This window comes from Lepidochelys kempii, chromosome 2 (assembly GCF_965140285.1).
Source record: "Lepidochelys kempii isolate rLepKem1 chromosome 2, rLepKem1.hap1, whole genome shotgun sequence".
Classification (NCBI taxonomy): Eukaryota; Metazoa; Chordata; order Testudines; family Cheloniidae; genus Lepidochelys; species Lepidochelys kempii.
In genome coordinates this window covers 167,624,135-167,641,757 of record NC_136381.1, presented here as the reverse complement: position 1 = coordinate 167,641,757, position 17,623 = coordinate 167,624,135, and the positions used below count along the sequence as shown (strand labels likewise).

Here is a 17,623-nt window from a genome sequence, read left to right as displayed (position 1 = left end):
TATTACGAGCTCTCTTCAATGTCCAAGTTTTTGTTATAGAAAGCTTTTTCACAGTCAGAGCACAATTAAAAAAAAAAAGCACTTTTGACAACCACTTGACTATTTAGAAATACGAAGACAGCTGTATCTACTGCTGGTAATGAATCTATATTGCCCTGCACTGTGGATGTAGTAGCAGTACCTCATTCAGTGTCAATGCCAGTTACTAAGAGCAGTGAATTCTTATCTTTTCAGGTCTTTTCAATAATCAGTTAACTTTTGATTTCTAATACAGTATGCCTTGTATTGGAAGCATCACCTCACTACAAGAAGGACTGATATACACATTTTAAACTCAATGGCTTTTCAAATTCTCTCTCTGAATTTCAGAATTTTTGAGCGTTCACAGCACCAACAGATAGTATGACACATGTTAAACTGTACGATGCAAGAACCTAGACAGATTAAACCTTCTACAGAGGAGACTTAATAGGGGAAAAGAGATCCCGAGTTGGGCAAGTTGGAAAGCCACTGTGATGGTGAATCAGTCAATCATTGACTATCAGCCAATAGCCCTCCATCTCTTCAAATTTTTAGACTGCAGTGCTGACCAATGAATGGAGTGGATCGGAGAGGGGAAATAAAACAAACACTTTCTGAAAATTCCTATCATGTTGTCCCCAATTTCTCCCAGTCCTCGAACTTTGAGTAGCCATGCAACCTACAGTAAATCTGCAATCTTCTCATTCATTCTTTGTTGGCTAGTTTAACTCCGGGTACTTTGCGAGACAATAAACCCCGAGAGTCTTTTAAACTTAATACCCTCTAAATCCTCATTCTTAGAACACTTATTATAACAGATATTCCCTAGCAACAAATTACCTCAACAGTTACATAGCACGACCCAGTTAAAACATGTTCCCTGCCCCAAACAGCTTCTGATCTTGCTCCTCCACCCCCTCATTTTCAAGATAAACATCTATAAGTTTCCTTCAAGCCACTGTCAGTGGGTGTTTTGCCTGTGACACTTCAGCAGCAGCTGTCTCCACTACTGCATTGAAACTGATTACTGAAGTCCTCAAAATATGTTGGTTTGATGACTGCACCTGAAATAACATTGCTGAATTTCTGTTCAACTACATATCTAATTAAACTGAAGCAGTGTTCAGGGCTCATTATAATGTCCAATGAACTAGTTTTGGACACTGCCACCCACAATTCATGATGGATATGACAAGCCAAGAACCTGCTCAAAACAAAACACCATAGAAGTATCCAGAGGTATATTAAATACTGGGTTACATTTTCAAAAACAAAAACAAAAGTAGTGACTTCGAGCCTAAATTCCATTTGAAGTCAATGGGACTTTCAACAGAGCCAAAGACACTTTAGTTTAATTGAAAGTGTTACCCATTATATGTCTAGATTAAGTACAGCCACTACAGAAGCAGCAAGTGCATTTGTTCCATTTTTGGATGGTTTTGTTTGTTCCTGGACCTTTGTACCTTATGGTGGATTACCAGTTGCTAAAGCACATCTTCACCGGACTAGACCACCTCCTCTATTTTTTTTTTTGCCACTTTACGCATCCTTACATAAGATGCTAAATTTAGTTATATCTAAACTTATCTACACTTTCCAAGTGTATCTTAAGCTTCACTCCCTCCCTCAGATTCTCCTCTTACTGGACAAGCACATATCTGAAATAGGGTCACATTCCAGCTTTTCTGTCTCATCAGGGCAACAAGGAGTAGAGGCAAAGTTACAAGGCTCCTGAGCTTAACCACTGAACTCTAATATCAGAGCATGGGAGGAGCCCTAGGCAGTGGGGCATCACCAGCATTATAAGGGGTAGAACCAGATAGCTGTCAGGTGTTGCAGGCAGGGGTATGTCTTAGGTGAATTAAGATGCATAACAACCGGTTAGCAAGCGTAAAGCAGAACAGAGAGAAAGGTGTGTGTTTAGTGGAAATTGACGTGCCTTAGAGTCCCGGGGGCTCTAATTTTATTAATCTCGACAAAGGTATTAGTGTGCAACAAAATCATTAAACTCTCAGATTAGCAAAACAGGGGGAAGTTAAGATCCACCTGTAGCTGATCAATAGGATACTCCTGATAAAGCAAATGGGCTCAGGGGTGCAATATTAAGTTTAATGTGCATACAATAGTGCACTTCATTAAAAATACTGTCATACCAAGTACACTTGAAATGGAGTTGAATTCGTTAGCGTTAGAAGGAGATCAGCTCAACATTTAAATTCACTGCCCAGAGTGAAAAAAGCTGAAGAGGTGACTAAGCTATGTAAGGAGCTATTAGAGCTGCAGAGCAGCAGTTCCATCACATTTGTTATGTCTATACTGAAATCCCAAGGTGCGACTGCAGCCCCTGTAGACATACCTGACCTAGCTTTAATCAAGACAGCTTGGATACCGGAACAAGGAAGCTGCAGCAGCAGAGGCTTCAGTGTGGACTAGCCACCTGAGTAACTACCTAAGGCTCCAGGCAGTTTTACGCCTACATGGAAGCCCATGCTTCCAGAACTTCGCTGCTGGCACCAGTACCTGAGCTAGCTAGATTAAAGCTAGCTGAAGTGTGTCTTCTCAAGTTGCAGGCATACCCTGTGACCACAATGTAGACATATCCATTAAGAGCATCCAGTTTTGTTACCTTGTTGAAGAAAGCATTACTAAAGGACCAATGTGTAGGGCAACAGAGATGAAAAATGGAATGAAAGGTCTTTATATCACTCTACAACATCAAACATTTAGGGTAAATCAATTATATAACCAAACCCACCTTGAAATGGTATTATTTCACAGTCCCTTCATATATGCAAGTTTTTCAAAGTGTATTCTCTGGGCCTTACCCCAAGCTTATCACCATGTTGTTAACCAAGAGCCTTCAAACAGTACATTGAGCAATCATATGTCATATGTGCAAGGCTGTCATATGTGCAAGGCTGCTGGAACAATTTGTATAGTGGGGGTGCTGAGAGCCATTGAACCAAACTGTAAACTTTGTATATGAATGAAACTACTTGAAGCCAGGGTGTGCAGCAGCACCCCCAGAGCCCTTAGTTCAAGCACCTATGCATATGTGGTTCTTCCCTTCTCTCTCCCACTCCCAAGGTGGGGAATAATGCATGCGATACAGAATTTGTTCAACTTGATACCTGTAGCACGGAGAGATGACACAAGAAGAGTGGAAGAAGAGTTATGATGGAGAACAAGAAAGCTTAAATTTGCACACAATATTGACCTCACAACATTGACCATGGAGGATTTATAGAAAATAAGAGGCAAAGTAGACCAGGAAAGTAGAAAACTGGGATTGACTATCAGCACAGAAAAAAGACAAACTGTGGCAACTGGAAGTCCAAGAGGAAGAGGTAAAGATCAAAGTCACAGACAAAAAACTAGAACTGGAAAAAATTGTGTGCCGCAGCAGACGGGTATCAAAGAATGGGAACTGTGAAGATGAGATAAAAAGTAGAATCAAAATAGCTGCTACTACATTCAGAAAGCTCTGCAAGATCTGAAAGCCTAAAGAAATTTAATAAAAACAAAAAAAGGCAGTGTATATGAGTCACCTGTCATGCCGATACTGCTGTACAGGTTGGAATGCTGAAGTATGAGGAACACCTACAAAGGTAAACTATTGACTGCAGAAATAAACTGGCTGAGGGAAATACTGAGAGTTTCAAAACTGCAGAAAATAAAAAATGAATAGCTATTAAGAGAGAAATGGCTAGGGCAAGAAATGTCTTTCTTGAATTTTCTGAAACAAAGTTAACAGAGATGGTCTGGATGCATGTCAAGAACGAACTTGGAAAGGATACTATACATGATGATACATACCAGGAGTGCAAAGAACTAGACATAGAGGAAGACTGAGGATGCATTGGATAGACATGGTGAAGAATGACAGAACAAAAAGGTTTAAAGATGAACAAAGCTGTGAAGCTGATAGATAGAAGAAAAAGTGGTGTAAGGACTTCATTCGGCCCCATCGTCGCTGCTTTAAGAAAAAGTGTTTGAGATGCTATATGTTTACATTAATGAAGAACACCTTGCGCTTGCAATGGAAAGCATTGATGTTTGAGGCAGTTCTTAGATATATTGTCAGAATTTGCTCCACAGTTTACCAGTTCCTGGACCCTGGTCATTAAGCACTTTGAAGATAAGAACTGATATCTTTAACTTCATGCAATATTCTATGGAGAGAGTCAACATACTGAGGTTATCAGTCCCTACGCCAGCATAGCTGTGCTGGCATAAGCATCTAAATGTAGCTACACCAACAGAAGGTATTTCCCCCATCCCTGTGATGCAGGAACACCACTTCCCCAAACAAACTCTGTGGATAGGAGCATTTTTCTGTCACCATAGCTGCTTCTACAATGTGGGTTTTGTCAGCATAGCTATGTAGCTATGGGTTGTGAGGTTTTTTTCGTATTTCTGCCTGACACAGCTAGACTTTCATATGTTTTAAGTATGTAAGACGAGGCCTGAGCAGAGAGCAGATTTGATGTGCTCATGATAATTCATGCTGCATTTTCTGATCGCTGAAATTTCTTAAGGGAGGATTGTTTGATGCTTGGATAGCCACCTGCATGGATACAGTTCAAACAGGAGATAAGCCAGGTGTTTATTTTGGAGGTTAGGTTATCATCTGCCAGGACAAAACACAACCTCCTAGCCAACCACATAATAGAACACGTTACTTGTAACAAGAACCTAGCTTAATCAAGGAGTCCAGAAGCGCTCTGGACAGCCTTGACCATTTGTGGATGTGCAATTCAAAAGGGAATTTGCATCCACAGGGCAATCCCTCCAAAGTGTTTTCCTCCAGCAATCAGCAATGCTGATCTTGCTCTAGGTCAGCTTCAATGAGTTTAGGTTTAGCAGCAGCCGCCAGCTTTTCTTCATCCGTGAACTGATCCTGACCAAGGACGAGAGTGGCTTGTTAACTATCCTGTAGGGTTGCCACCTCTGAGGTACACCCAGGATGATTCTGAGCCAATAAAACTGGACCACTGGCAGCAGCTACTGAGCACCCTTACAGATTCCCCAGGACAGCTACCTCAAAAGAGGGATGAGCCTGGGAAAGCCTGGAGGAGAGGTTGCAACACTACTATGGTGTATTTTGTGAGGCATAACAAGAGAGCGGTGTGTCATGTGTAAATCTGAATCACTGATGTTTCTCTGGTCCACTTAATGTCTGCATGTAAGTGCTGAAGATGACCAGAGAGAATTGATCCTCATAGAACTCTAATCCTCTGCAATCCAAGACCTCGCTTGCAATCTTTTATCACTATCTTTTGGACCCATCCTTCCAGGGAGGACTCAAGCAATTTTAATCGATTCCCTTGTATACCTCTCTCAGACTGCACAACAACATTTTGTGGCTGACTGGCAAATTCTGCAGCAAGGTCCAGGAGTATGAAGATGGATGTCTGGGTTTTATGTCTTTTCTTGAATCCAAGTTGTGTTGGGGCTAGGATATCTGCTTTTTCAAGATTTTCGCTCTGGCGCATTGGGGGCATGCGCACCCATGTTTGGAATCCATATATGGAGCATCACTCGAAGAATCATCCCTTCCCTTTTAAATGTGTTAAAAAACATGAAATGCTAAGATTGCTGAGACTTAATACACACCAAAAAGATTTTTTGTAGTTTTGAACTACTCTTGAATCTGAGTCCTTACCAGATGTTGCTTAAGGGCATGAACAAGGCTCCACCATACATCAACAGCATTATTTTTTGGTAAAACTGAAGTGCGTGCTTTCAGCTACAGGACAAAATGCAAGCATTCACTCGGGCTGGGGCAAGGAGTACAAGAGATCATCATTGCATGTTCTATAGTGAACAGCTGCTCAGTTAGATACTTCTGTCTTTTTCCACAGAAATAAAACAGCTTCTTCAGAGCACCACCTAGTGTTTCTGTACATACTGTAACAAAGAAGGAGGATATTATCAGGCCTGGAATACCTTAATCTACATCTAAAGTTTGTAGAGTTTTTTTTTTGTTTAAGTATTATTTGTAGTCCCCTATGCAGGTCTGGTACATGGAACAAAGTCCTATCGGTATACTTTAACAACAAATTTCTCCTGCTTTTTTAGTATTGATGTTAGTCCTGCCGAGACACCGCATCTTGAGGGAGTGAACTAATTCCCTCTCTTGTAACACAAAAGAATCCTTTACCAAGTTCCAATCAGCTCCATGTGTGCAAATCCTCTGAAGACAATGGATTTTGCACAGCTGTCAGCGGGCCTATTACCCTGCAGAACTTTTATTACTCCCAATGTTGCACGGGGAAAGAATCCAGATGGGGTAGAGTTTTATTTTTTCTCCAACTGGCAGCCCTGTAAACTCAAACATTTTTATACACATAGACTGAGCACGTTTCGGATGGCAACAACAGTCCCATAATGCCTTTGTTTGAAATTTTTTTTTAAACTTAATCCATACTTTAAGAGGACTACTTAAAGCGAATTAAGGCACAACAATTTTATTCTCATTTCCCCACATGTACATTTCATTCTTCAACCCTCTTTCTTAGTTCGTTTCCCACAAACTCTGTTTTGACCTCTACTAGGGTAAGCACAGACCATATATTGCTCCTCAGTCACCACTTGCAACCGATCTTGCATGAATAGAAGACAGTATGAAACACTTACTCCCATATACTGCCATAAAAAAAAGTCAATTATCAGGGTAGCGGCTGTCCAGATAGATGGTGATCTTTCTTATAAGTACTGACCACTAACTGATACTAAGTTTCAATACAGCATGAGCCAAATCCTGCTCACTGACAAGGAGAATAAGAGTTCATGTAATGTCTCGCGAAATATAGGACAACAGGAGAATTTTTAAAGGCCTCCTTCATGTACATCAGTTGGCCCAAATGAGGATTGAGTCATCTGGTAAAACAAACAGGAAGGTAGTGCTATATGACCTTTAGAACTCTGTGCCTGTTCTGCAGGTAAAGTATTATGTAAGGACTCTGCAAGTTCTATGCGACTGTACGGGGAATTACGTTGACATGAAAGGAGCGTAGAGGTAATCTGCCAGGGTTTTTAAGAGAGCATATTCTGTCTGTAACTCCTAACCCTAACTGGGGCTGATGTACTTCAAAGCTTCATGCTTGTCCATGTACAGCTTACAAAATGCCATATGGGACTGGTGTCCAGTGGTAGGAAAGGCAGATTAGAAACCACCCAAGACTTGTCTCTGGAGAGGAGCGTCAGGCTCAATTTAGGACACCTGTGATCCTTGAGCACCAAAGTTCTGAGTGTGCTGGAATTCAACATATAAAGAAGTCTATGTGGAACTCGTAACACCTGCTGTAGTCTTTGGAGAGCTCTGACGTCTCACATGCATCTATTCTAATTTCTGTAAGCCCAGCAAGAGGCTGGGAAGTCTTTAGCACAAAATTTATGCCCATTAAACTTTATGTGCTGAAAAGAATTCAGTATATAAACACCTATGTACTTAAAACTTTATGGCTGGACTTGAGTAATGTTCTTAATACACACCTTATTTCTTTAAATAAAATACACAGACAAACTAAGTTAAAAAAAGTTATTGCCGCAAGGTAACAACCATTAAAAAAAAAATAAGGCTACATACCAAGAATGTTACAGTTAATAAAATCCAAAGTGTTAAAGAGCACAGAAAAGGATCAATTAAAGGTGGCTTGCAAAAGAAGGGGGAGGGGGGAGAAACCACATGCTTTCTGTGCCTGATTTGGAGTCTTCATGATGTATAAAATTTGTTGGGGGCAGACGGGGGAAGAGAGAGCGAGAGAGAGTGGGGAATGGTTGGCTGGTTGCTTTTTTCTGTAAAGATTAGAAATTCAGGGCTGGATTCTTATGGTGCCTTTCCTGGAAGACTGGGGAGATGACAAGATAATGAAAACTGAGCAGGCTCAGAGTGGAAGGATTTTAGACTTGCTGATTAAAACCAAGGATGTTTTGCAATTTCTGTTAATGTTTATTTAATTACAATGACTACAGAACACTTTAGAGCAGGGGTGCCCAACCTACTGCCCACCAGAGCATTTCATGAGGCGCGCAGCCTGCTTCAACACAGTATACTAGCATCTGATTCATTAGCATTTTGTCACTATGTCACACCATTTTAGTTTACACAAGTGTATAAACAGACAATACTATGCGTAGAAACAGCCTAACTAAATACACATGAGACAAGCGGAACTTAACATATAAATCAATCGAGGGGACTTTAAATCTTATTAAAATATTTAGAATCTGTTTGGCCCACACAAGGTTGTGCTTACATTTATGTGGTTCTCCTGTGTAATAAGGTTGGGCGCCACTGCTTTAGAGAATGAATCTCCACCAAAGCCATCATAACAATCTGCCCTCTAATTCGGGTGCCACTGTGCTCACAGTAAACATTCAAAAGCTCCTCCTCCATGGATCCTCCAGATAAAACAGGGAGATCCTGACTGTACACATTCCAACTATTTCTAAGGTGAAAAACCCGCTCATGTTCTATGTATTTTAAAAAGAAACCTCTTGGCCCTTCTCTATACCTCAAAGTAGAAAGAAGTGGTATAATTTTTATTTAATGAATGCCTTTACTTTAGGCTAAACAGGTGAAAGTTCACACTAGATACCCCTAGGACAACCTCAGCTCTGAGCCACAAGACCTAGCAATCAAATATATCAATTCACTCTAGAGCGTATTTAACTAAATCTTTAAACGCCTCGAACAAGAACAGACAGTTGGATCCAAAAGACAAAAATATCCTGAAGTTCCCAAGTCTGGATTAAGCCTATCAATTCCACTCCAGTTATAAAGAGATGTGATGAGCTTTCCCTTCGCAGAGATATACTTCCACACAGGAAGTTAAAGGACATTAGGATGATCAGGTTTGGGTTGGAGGATGATCAGGTTTGGGTTGGAGTTGTATGTTTGAGACACATAGCACCAGTGAATCTAATTATGGAACTTGTGACAAGATAGTTGATAAATAAGACAAACACAACACCTATTCCTTACCTCCTCCCTGTACACTATATTTTAACCACCACAGGATTCAGACATTACTGAAACAAGTTTGTGTAATGGGCCACATACTATGGGAATGGTCAAATCTTGTTCAGTATTAAACATTACACACATCTGCGTATTTGAACTATAGATTAAGATGGCTACTTAGAATTAAACGTTAAAATTAAGGTGCGTTAAAAGTTTAAAAACCTGATCGTTTAGGACCTGGGAAACTAATGAAGAATGGTCAGGAAGCACAAGACCTGCTCTCAACCCCCTTCTCTTCATGATAAGCAACTGGTCTGATGAAGTGGATGCTCAGGTGTGTGACACCTATATGTAGAGCAACTGATAAAGCTGAATATGCTGCCTGTCTCTAGGCAACAGGGCAGGAGAAGAGGCTGGTACTTAACTTGCAATGACCATGATTGTAGAAAGGCTGCAACTCCTTCAAGGTAGTAAGGCTGGGGTAGACTGGGCTTTCTCACTCAGTGAGTTGGTGGTGGACAGGGAAACAGCATTGTTCCTAGACTGTGTACCTACGATTGAAATGACATGCACTGTGCTCTCTTCTCTAGTGCAGATGTAGACAAGGGTGGCAAGTTGCTGGTCTAAACACTGAGGAAAAGGCAAGGCATTGGTCCGCAATGGGCAGCTGATTTGAAGTACTGTTGGTAGGCCATATAGTAGATAATTAGCAGATTGCAAACCATGTTGGAAAGTCGTACTTTATGGGTTTAAGAGGATTTCTGGTTATAGTATGAATTATATTCTGACAGAGCAAAGGTTGGTTTTGCTTGAATGCACCTTGACATTATACATTTACACTGAAGAGACAATGAACGGCTTTAAAATATCCTATTATCTTTCCCTTAAAACTATGGAAACAAAAGGTAAGTGAGAAATGTATTAGCTCCAATATTCCTTGGTCTAAACACATTAACTTTATACTTACTATTTCATTGTGATGTTACAGTTTAATTTAAATCAATAAAGTTCTCTGAGTTATAAAGTAAAAAGATTAAGAGGCCACAAACAGCTCCCGGGTAATTTAGGCTCAATGGAGCTCTGCCGCCTGACACTCAGCCCACTTTCCTTTACAAAATCTGCACTCCCCTTTCCTTATTAACTGCAATAATGCTGAGTAGAATAAGCAAACAATCTTTGCAAACGAAAACAAATACTATTTCATGGCTTGTCCTGCCAAGAAAGCACAAGCTTTATCCCAGCTCCAGGAAACTGAGTACATAACCTCACGACATGGCGCTCTGCTCAGCTAAAGCCATGGCCTAAAATATCAAATTAGCTACTGAACCAGAGAATCTCCAGGACAACAAGGCAAGAATACTGCTGTATTATTGGTCAGGACAGACTATGTACTCTCAGTTAAATGTTCAAGCAACAGCTCCGTTGGATCCAATTAAGTGTCAGACCGCTTTCATTTCATACCTAAATAAGGAGGTTATTTAAATAATGTTTTAAAATGGAAAACTAGTTACAGTAACCTAAGGGAAAACTAATGGAATCTTTTTTCCTTCATGAAACAGCAGATATGAATCCTAATAGCCAGTATTCACAGTAGTCAATTGTTAAATTCAGCATACACAGTTATTTGACACCTGAGTTATCCTCCATCTAATTTCACCGCTTTAGATCATGAGATTTTGAAGTCTCATTTGAGTAATTTTAGTCTCTAGATTTGAAACTTTAATATATTTCGTTCAAGCTCCAAAAGTTACATACAACTGCTGGAATTTAATCATTAACTTTGCCCTTTAAATTACTTCAGTCAAACCAGTGTTTACACTGTATATGACTTATCTTGCTGTGACGTGTGTAGTTTAAAGGATACAAGAGGAACAGAGCTAACCTGAACATATTTCAAATGTCAGTTTAGTCAACAGAATTGATTGATTATTAGCAATAGGTATGGAGATGCCAAAAAAAAAAAAAAGACAGTGTTGTCTTTTAATTTTGCAGTTATACTTCTGTGGAAGGTTTTTGTTTACTTTAATGAGTTGAATAAAAATTTTAACACAAACTTATCATTTTGGCTCAGAAGAAAAGTTATGGGAAGGTTATGTAGTTTGGTGTCTTATAATCCAGTGTTCTAATGTACTAAAAATTCACCTTTCCCCCCAGAAAAACCTATATTTACCCCCTTCAGATCTGGCAACTGTATAAGCAAGGAAGAAGGCAATGTATTCCTTTTCCAAAACAGTCTACTTTCGTACATGAAAGAAGTTGCGATCGGATAGTGTGTTGCACTTATGGTGTTAGGAAATGTTTCTCACACTTCTTACGTATTCATCAATAAATCACAGGTAGGGATACATGCTTTTGGTGTACAGATGTCAAGTTGTCTCATCTAAATATTCTGGATCTTCCTTGATTTGACTGCATATGGAGGCTCAAGTTTTACATCAGCCTGAATTTCATTTGAGTGTTAATCAAGTAATTCTTTACCAATTGTACAACTAGTAGCCGTCGTCTGGCTCTACAATTAAAAACACATTACAAAACTGATTAGTGGAGCTAGTTTTTAAAAGGTCTGCTGCTGTAATAAAATGTGTTCCTTTATTGCCTCGTCACAAGGGAACTCAGAGTTGTCACATGTATTCACAGTTTGCAGAACATATTGCTGAAATCACACTCCAAATGGCTACATAGATCAACTGTTGAATGCATCCATATTCTATCATGCAGATGTAAAAAACCGGAGGGTTTAAGATTATGAATATTGACTTTAGACAATCAACTAGTTTATTTATAAAATCTCTGCAGTACATCCATGTACTATAGCTATAACGTGAGCACTGGGCTTCTCTTGTTATTGACCTTTTAAGGACTTTAGCAGAGCTTGGAGCCAGGTGTACAATAGTTTTATCAAAATCAACTATATAGAGCCGAATCATCATAAAGCTTCCTTGTTGATCCTTTGTTTTTCCTATATGGTACATTTGTGTCACAACTACATGTGAATTTACTCTCCAGCTGATGTTAAATTAGTAACAAACAAAACCCACTGAAGGTAGACAATGACACCCAGGAAATAAATACACCTTATCATTAGAGCCCTGCATGGATACAAAATTTGTATCCGCATCCAATCTGCAAAAAATGGTTGGTGGATATCTGCATCTGCATTAGTGGATGCGGATATCTGCAGATGTGCAGGGCTCTATTTATCATTCACATTTCCACTGAAAGGTATAAATACTAGTTTAATTTACCTATAGCTAATAAGAATTAGAAACGTACTGAACCAGATTTCTTTTACAAATATATGTTCCTACAGCATTTTTTTTTTTAAATATACGCTAGAAGAACACTGCTACAATTAAGACTCAAATTAGGATTAGATCCACCAAAACAATGTCATCTGCTCCCTACAGGAATGCTTACTTACTCCTAGCCACACTCCAAGTGGACTTCTCAATACTTTTTATATACAATTCCAATCCTTCCCATCAGCCATTTATGGCTTGATTTTCATAGGTGTAGTGCACCCTCAATTCTGGTTGGCCTCAACAGTAATTTAGAATACTCCACTGTTGAAAAACCCATCCACAATTTCTCACCATCTCATCAAGGTTCCCGCATCGACTGCTGGGTATGTATCCAAAAAATCCTGCCTCCATTTACCCAATTTCAGACCCATCAGATAATGCTATAAGTCAAAAGTGGAAACTGTCCAAACTAATTTTTTCTAGTTGCCCAGTGGCTGAGGTAACAAGACTCCTACCTTCCCTTGATTTCCATACTCCTAAAAATTGTCAGCTGTACCACACCATTAATATCAGCCTCTTTCTCATGAGCTCCACGTAGTCTGAAACAGCTACAGACTTTATACTTCCATCTGCCTAGATCAGAACGTTAAGGGCATAAGCATAGCGGGTAAGGAAGCAGCCAAAGTAGGTACTGATGCACTGCGGGTGAGAGGGTGAAATGGGGCCCAGACAGGGCCACTCCCTCCCCCACAGCACCCATCGGACCCAAAACTGGGTAGGGCAAAACCCTGCTCCCTACCAGAGGGAAACTAGGAGACAGGTGGTGTCACCTCCCACACCCCCTGGCCTTGGGGGAAAACTACAGGAAGAACCAGCCAGAGGCTCCAGATGGTAGGAGGGGCTGCATAAACAGCCAAAGCCGGGACCTTTGAACATCAGAGCACTTTCTATGGTTATGACTGGACTTCTTCTGCTAACTGGATATTTGGGACAGTCAACCGCAGCTTCATTCCACATCTGCCTTTCTTGCCTTCTTCTGCCCTGCTCTGTTCCCAAACTCAACTTCCCTTTTCTTTCCAGCTTAGCCCTTCCTAATTAAAGCCACCAAAAATAAAATAAAAATAAAAATGGAGCTACTCACTGTCATCACATTATTCACACTTCTTGTGTGTTATACTCGTTCCCCTATCCTTTAACTGGTTTAATTTAAGATAGTAAGCTCTTCAGGGCAGGAATTGTCTGGAACTCTGTATACGTAGAGTGCCTAACAATGAGGCCCCATTCTTGGTTGGTCATTAGACACTACCCTAATAAATATAATTAATAAGGAAGTATGGATGTTTTCTTCTTTGTACCAGTATAATACTATCCTATTGAGCATATAGACTGTAAGTATGTAAAAGGTGAGGGACAAAGGAACAACTTCCCCCTCCCACAAACACTAAATACGTTAATAATACCTAACTCTTACAGTGTTGCCAAATAGATTATTGCTTTGATTGCATTGCAGAGTTAGATGAAGGAAATACAGTATGCATGGCATTATAACTCTCTGACCCCTCCCAATGAAATGTTATTCAAACTTCAGTCAGGTTCCAATTAAAGCACATCCCCATCCAAGCCAACCTGTAGAACCTTAAACAAAAAAATAGGCCATTTCAATAAAGGAAAAAAGGCCACAAGAGTCGTAATTTGTGATAACCCCCCCCAAATATTACAGGCTACGAGGCGTGCTGAAATGTGGAACTTGTTCCAGGATTATGCTACCTCCAGCAGATGGCACTACTTACTTTTCAAAAACAGCATCTACGCCTGCATTTTGTATTTTACCTTGGGAGGTATAAGATAGCCTTGTAAAACTTATTTCTGTAGCTCTAACACTTCACCAGGCAAAATCATAGCCCACCACTCCACGGGAGTACAAGAGCAAATTCTACCAAAAAACAGTTAAAAGCATTGCAATCAGAAGCCTTAAATCTAAGTCAATCGCTTTTTCATACTTAAAAGTTATAGTGCCAAACTTGTTCTGATCTGGATAAAGGGTGGCAATAGCTAGATACCAATACTTTCAGAAGTGAAAAGTGATTTGCAGGTGCCCAAATTGAGACATTTTAAAAGGGCCCAATTTCCAGAGACTAGGTGGCTCAGCACTAGGGTGACCAGGTGTCTGGTTTTCGACTGGAACACCTGGTTGAAAAGGGACCCTGGTGGCTCTGGTCAGCACCGCTGATCAGGCCATTAAAAGTCTGGTCGGCGGTGCTGCAGCACTAAGGCAGGCTAGTCCCTACCTGTCCTGGCTGGCACCTTGCTGCGGCCTGGAAGCGGCTATCAGGTCCGGCTCCTACGTGGGGGGTGGAGGGGGGGCATGGGGCTCCACACGCTGCCCACGCCACGAGCACCAGCTCCGCACTGCCATTGGCCGGGAACTGGCCCATGGGAGCAGGGGGAGGGGGAGTGTGCCTGCAGGCGAGAGCAGCGTGTGGAGTCACCGGACCCCCCCAGCCTAGGACCCAGACCTGCTGGCTGCTTCCGGGGCAGGGGAGCAGCCTGCCTTAGACCTCCCCCCGCCCCCCACTGCGTCACTGACCGGGAGCTGCTGGAGGCAAGCCTGCTCCCCAACCCAGAGAGCACAACCCCTTGCCCTGAGCCCCCCATAAACCGAAAGCACCCTCCTGCACCCCAAACCCCTCATCCCTGGCCTTATCCCAGAGCCCACACTCCCAGCCCAAAGCCCTCCCCCACGCTGTACCACAACTCCCTGCCTCAACCCGTAGCCCTTTCCTGCACTCCAAATTCCTCAGCCCCAGCCCGCTCCTGCACCCCAAACCCCTCATCCGCGACCCGACCCCAAAGCCAGCACTCCCAGCTGGAGCCCTCACCCCAACTCCCTGCCATAGACCAGATCCTCCCCCTCCCCCCCGCCATACCCTGAATCCCTCCTTTCTGGCTGCACCCCAGAGCCCACACCCCCAGTTAAAGCTCTCACCCCTCCTGCATCCCAAACTCCTGCCCCAGCCCAGTAAAAGTGAGTGAGGGTGGGGAGAGTGAGTCACAAAGGGAGGAGGAAATGTATTGAGTGCGGGACAGGGCCTCGGGGAAGGGGTAGGGCTAGGTTGTTTGGTTTTGTGCGACTAGAAAGTTGGCAACCCTACACAGCACTTTCAGAAAGTCATCCCTTAGAAAGAACATCAAGCTGGGTACCTAAAAATTGAGACACACCTATAAACAAAGGAAGTTTTACAACCCACTCACCGGGTTCTGGTGCAGACCTGAAACTCCACCAGCAGACTCATGGTTTGACCACAAACAATGCAAGACTGTTATATATGGTTTAGACCTAGAAATAGGCAAAATCTGAACACAGAAGAATTTTGAGGCCTGGTGAAACTTCTTTAAAAAAAAAAAAAAAAAAAGCTTGTATTGCCAGAGTTTTTTTTTTTTTTTGGCCAAATTCTATTCGTTGTTTAGAAATTTCATATTCTAGTAATTTAGATGCGAGCTCTTTTTGTAGTTGTCCCAGTTAGTTTCAATAGCAAGTTTTTGATTCTTCCATTTTCCTTCCAGAAACCCGACTCCAATGTTAAATGGCTCTACAGCTCTACTATTCACTATCTGTCTATCTTTTCTAGCATCTAGAATTCACAAAGTTCTCTTGAAGTGTATTAAAGTTGATTTGCAAAAAAAGTGTTTTGAAAGCATGAACTATGTAACTACATCACTTAGGCCTCAAATATTCATGAGGTAAAAATAAAATAAGGGAAGACTTAAATGACTGGACAAAAGCCACTTATTGAGTCAGTGTTAGAAGTCAGGAGTCCTTAGCGACTAGGTCCATAATGTGATCATGTTAGCAATTGAAAAATCTAGCTAGGAAAACAGATTCTCGCTTGGTCCAGATGGAAAGAAAAGATGCTTTATCTTCAGCATTTTATCTGTACAAAAATCAGTACGTCCCAAAACAGGAGAACTGTGCAAGTTTCAGTGAACTTAACACAGACTGGATCTGTCTAGTCTAGGTGAAATGGATATGGTAACATTACTGTTGAATATCAATGTGCTTACTGTTGTACAGTGGGGAGTCCATAAACTATTTGCTAACACTGCCAAACTAGGACGTTTGACTGTTCTGGAACAATTATGAATCCAGTCAGTGCTGGCACAATGTACCATAACATTTCATTATTTCTAACCCCATGTTCCACATCTGATACCCTTGCACAAGTAGCCTATGTTCTTGATTTGGATATAAAGGATCAAATCTGGGACTCGTGTGTGTAGCTGCAACCCTGTTAACTTTAAGGGAGTTGCATGCTAATTACACCACAGTTTACTTGGACCCAGGGTACCCTAAATCTGTTATTCATTTAGCCAGTAACTTGCCATTATTAGGCTCCTGTTTTAGCAAGATCTTTAATGCTACATTTTGCCTTGCAAATGCTAAGATACACAGCTGTTTTGCTCCAGTTTCCAAGTAGCTTACAATTAGCCAGAAAAAGCAAGATTTGTGGAAACTTATCCTTATAAATTGTCACAATGGTGCTTAAATAAGTTACCATAAAGTCAGACCTCGTCCACACTGGGTATGTTTTGCTGGCATTGCTATACCACCATCTCTCCTAGTGTGGGCAACACTTAAATACGTACATACAAGTGTCATTGCTGTTGTAAGTGTCCCTACACTAAGGTTTACACTATTTTAGCTATGTCAGTACAAAAATATAATCCCCCCCCCCCATCAATTTAGCTATGCCAGTGTAAGTATAGATGAGGTCTCAGACTAGTCTCTTTGGAAGCTGATTGGCTTTTGAAGAGAATATACAAGCCTCCACACACTTGAAACACTTACTGTAAGGAATAAATGACCAGAGAGGTCAGCAGCTTTGAGATTATGCACTTCTGAAGTATCCAGACATGATACACCTTGCTCACACTGAAGTAATGTTATGAACCATTTGTAGCAAAGGGGTTTACATTCAGACAGTAATAAATTCTCAAGGGTGCACCACATGCAGACAAGCTCAAAAAATGATACCTTACAGTTAATGGATACAATTAGACACTTTGGGGATGTCAAATATTTTGGTTACCGAGAAGCAGCATCCAACTATAACCAAAATGATGTCAGTGGATCTGCGTCATTTCTAGGAATGACGGACTTTGATTCTTCTACTTCTATTTACTCTCCCACATAAACTTTAAAATGGCATATGCCTCCAGTCTAAGATGTGTCTTCTTTATATCCAACATAAGATGTCACAGTTTAGAAGTGCACAGTTTTGTAGTTCATTTTTGAGGTTGTAGGTATGGAGCACTTGTTATAATGAATGGTACAGGCAAAGTTGCATTCCATCCTAGTTTGTCTCAACCCCAACTTTTTAACCTTTAAAAAACT

At 41.1% G+C, this 17,623-nt stretch overlaps 1 protein-coding gene across 5 annotated transcripts in view; it reads right to left on the bottom strand.

The window, feature by feature from the left end:
* The window catches only part of GRB10 (growth factor receptor bound protein 10), a 263,673-nt gene that overhangs the window by 82,015 nt on the left and 164,035 nt on the right, over positions 1 to 17,623 (bottom strand). The window lies entirely within an intron of this gene.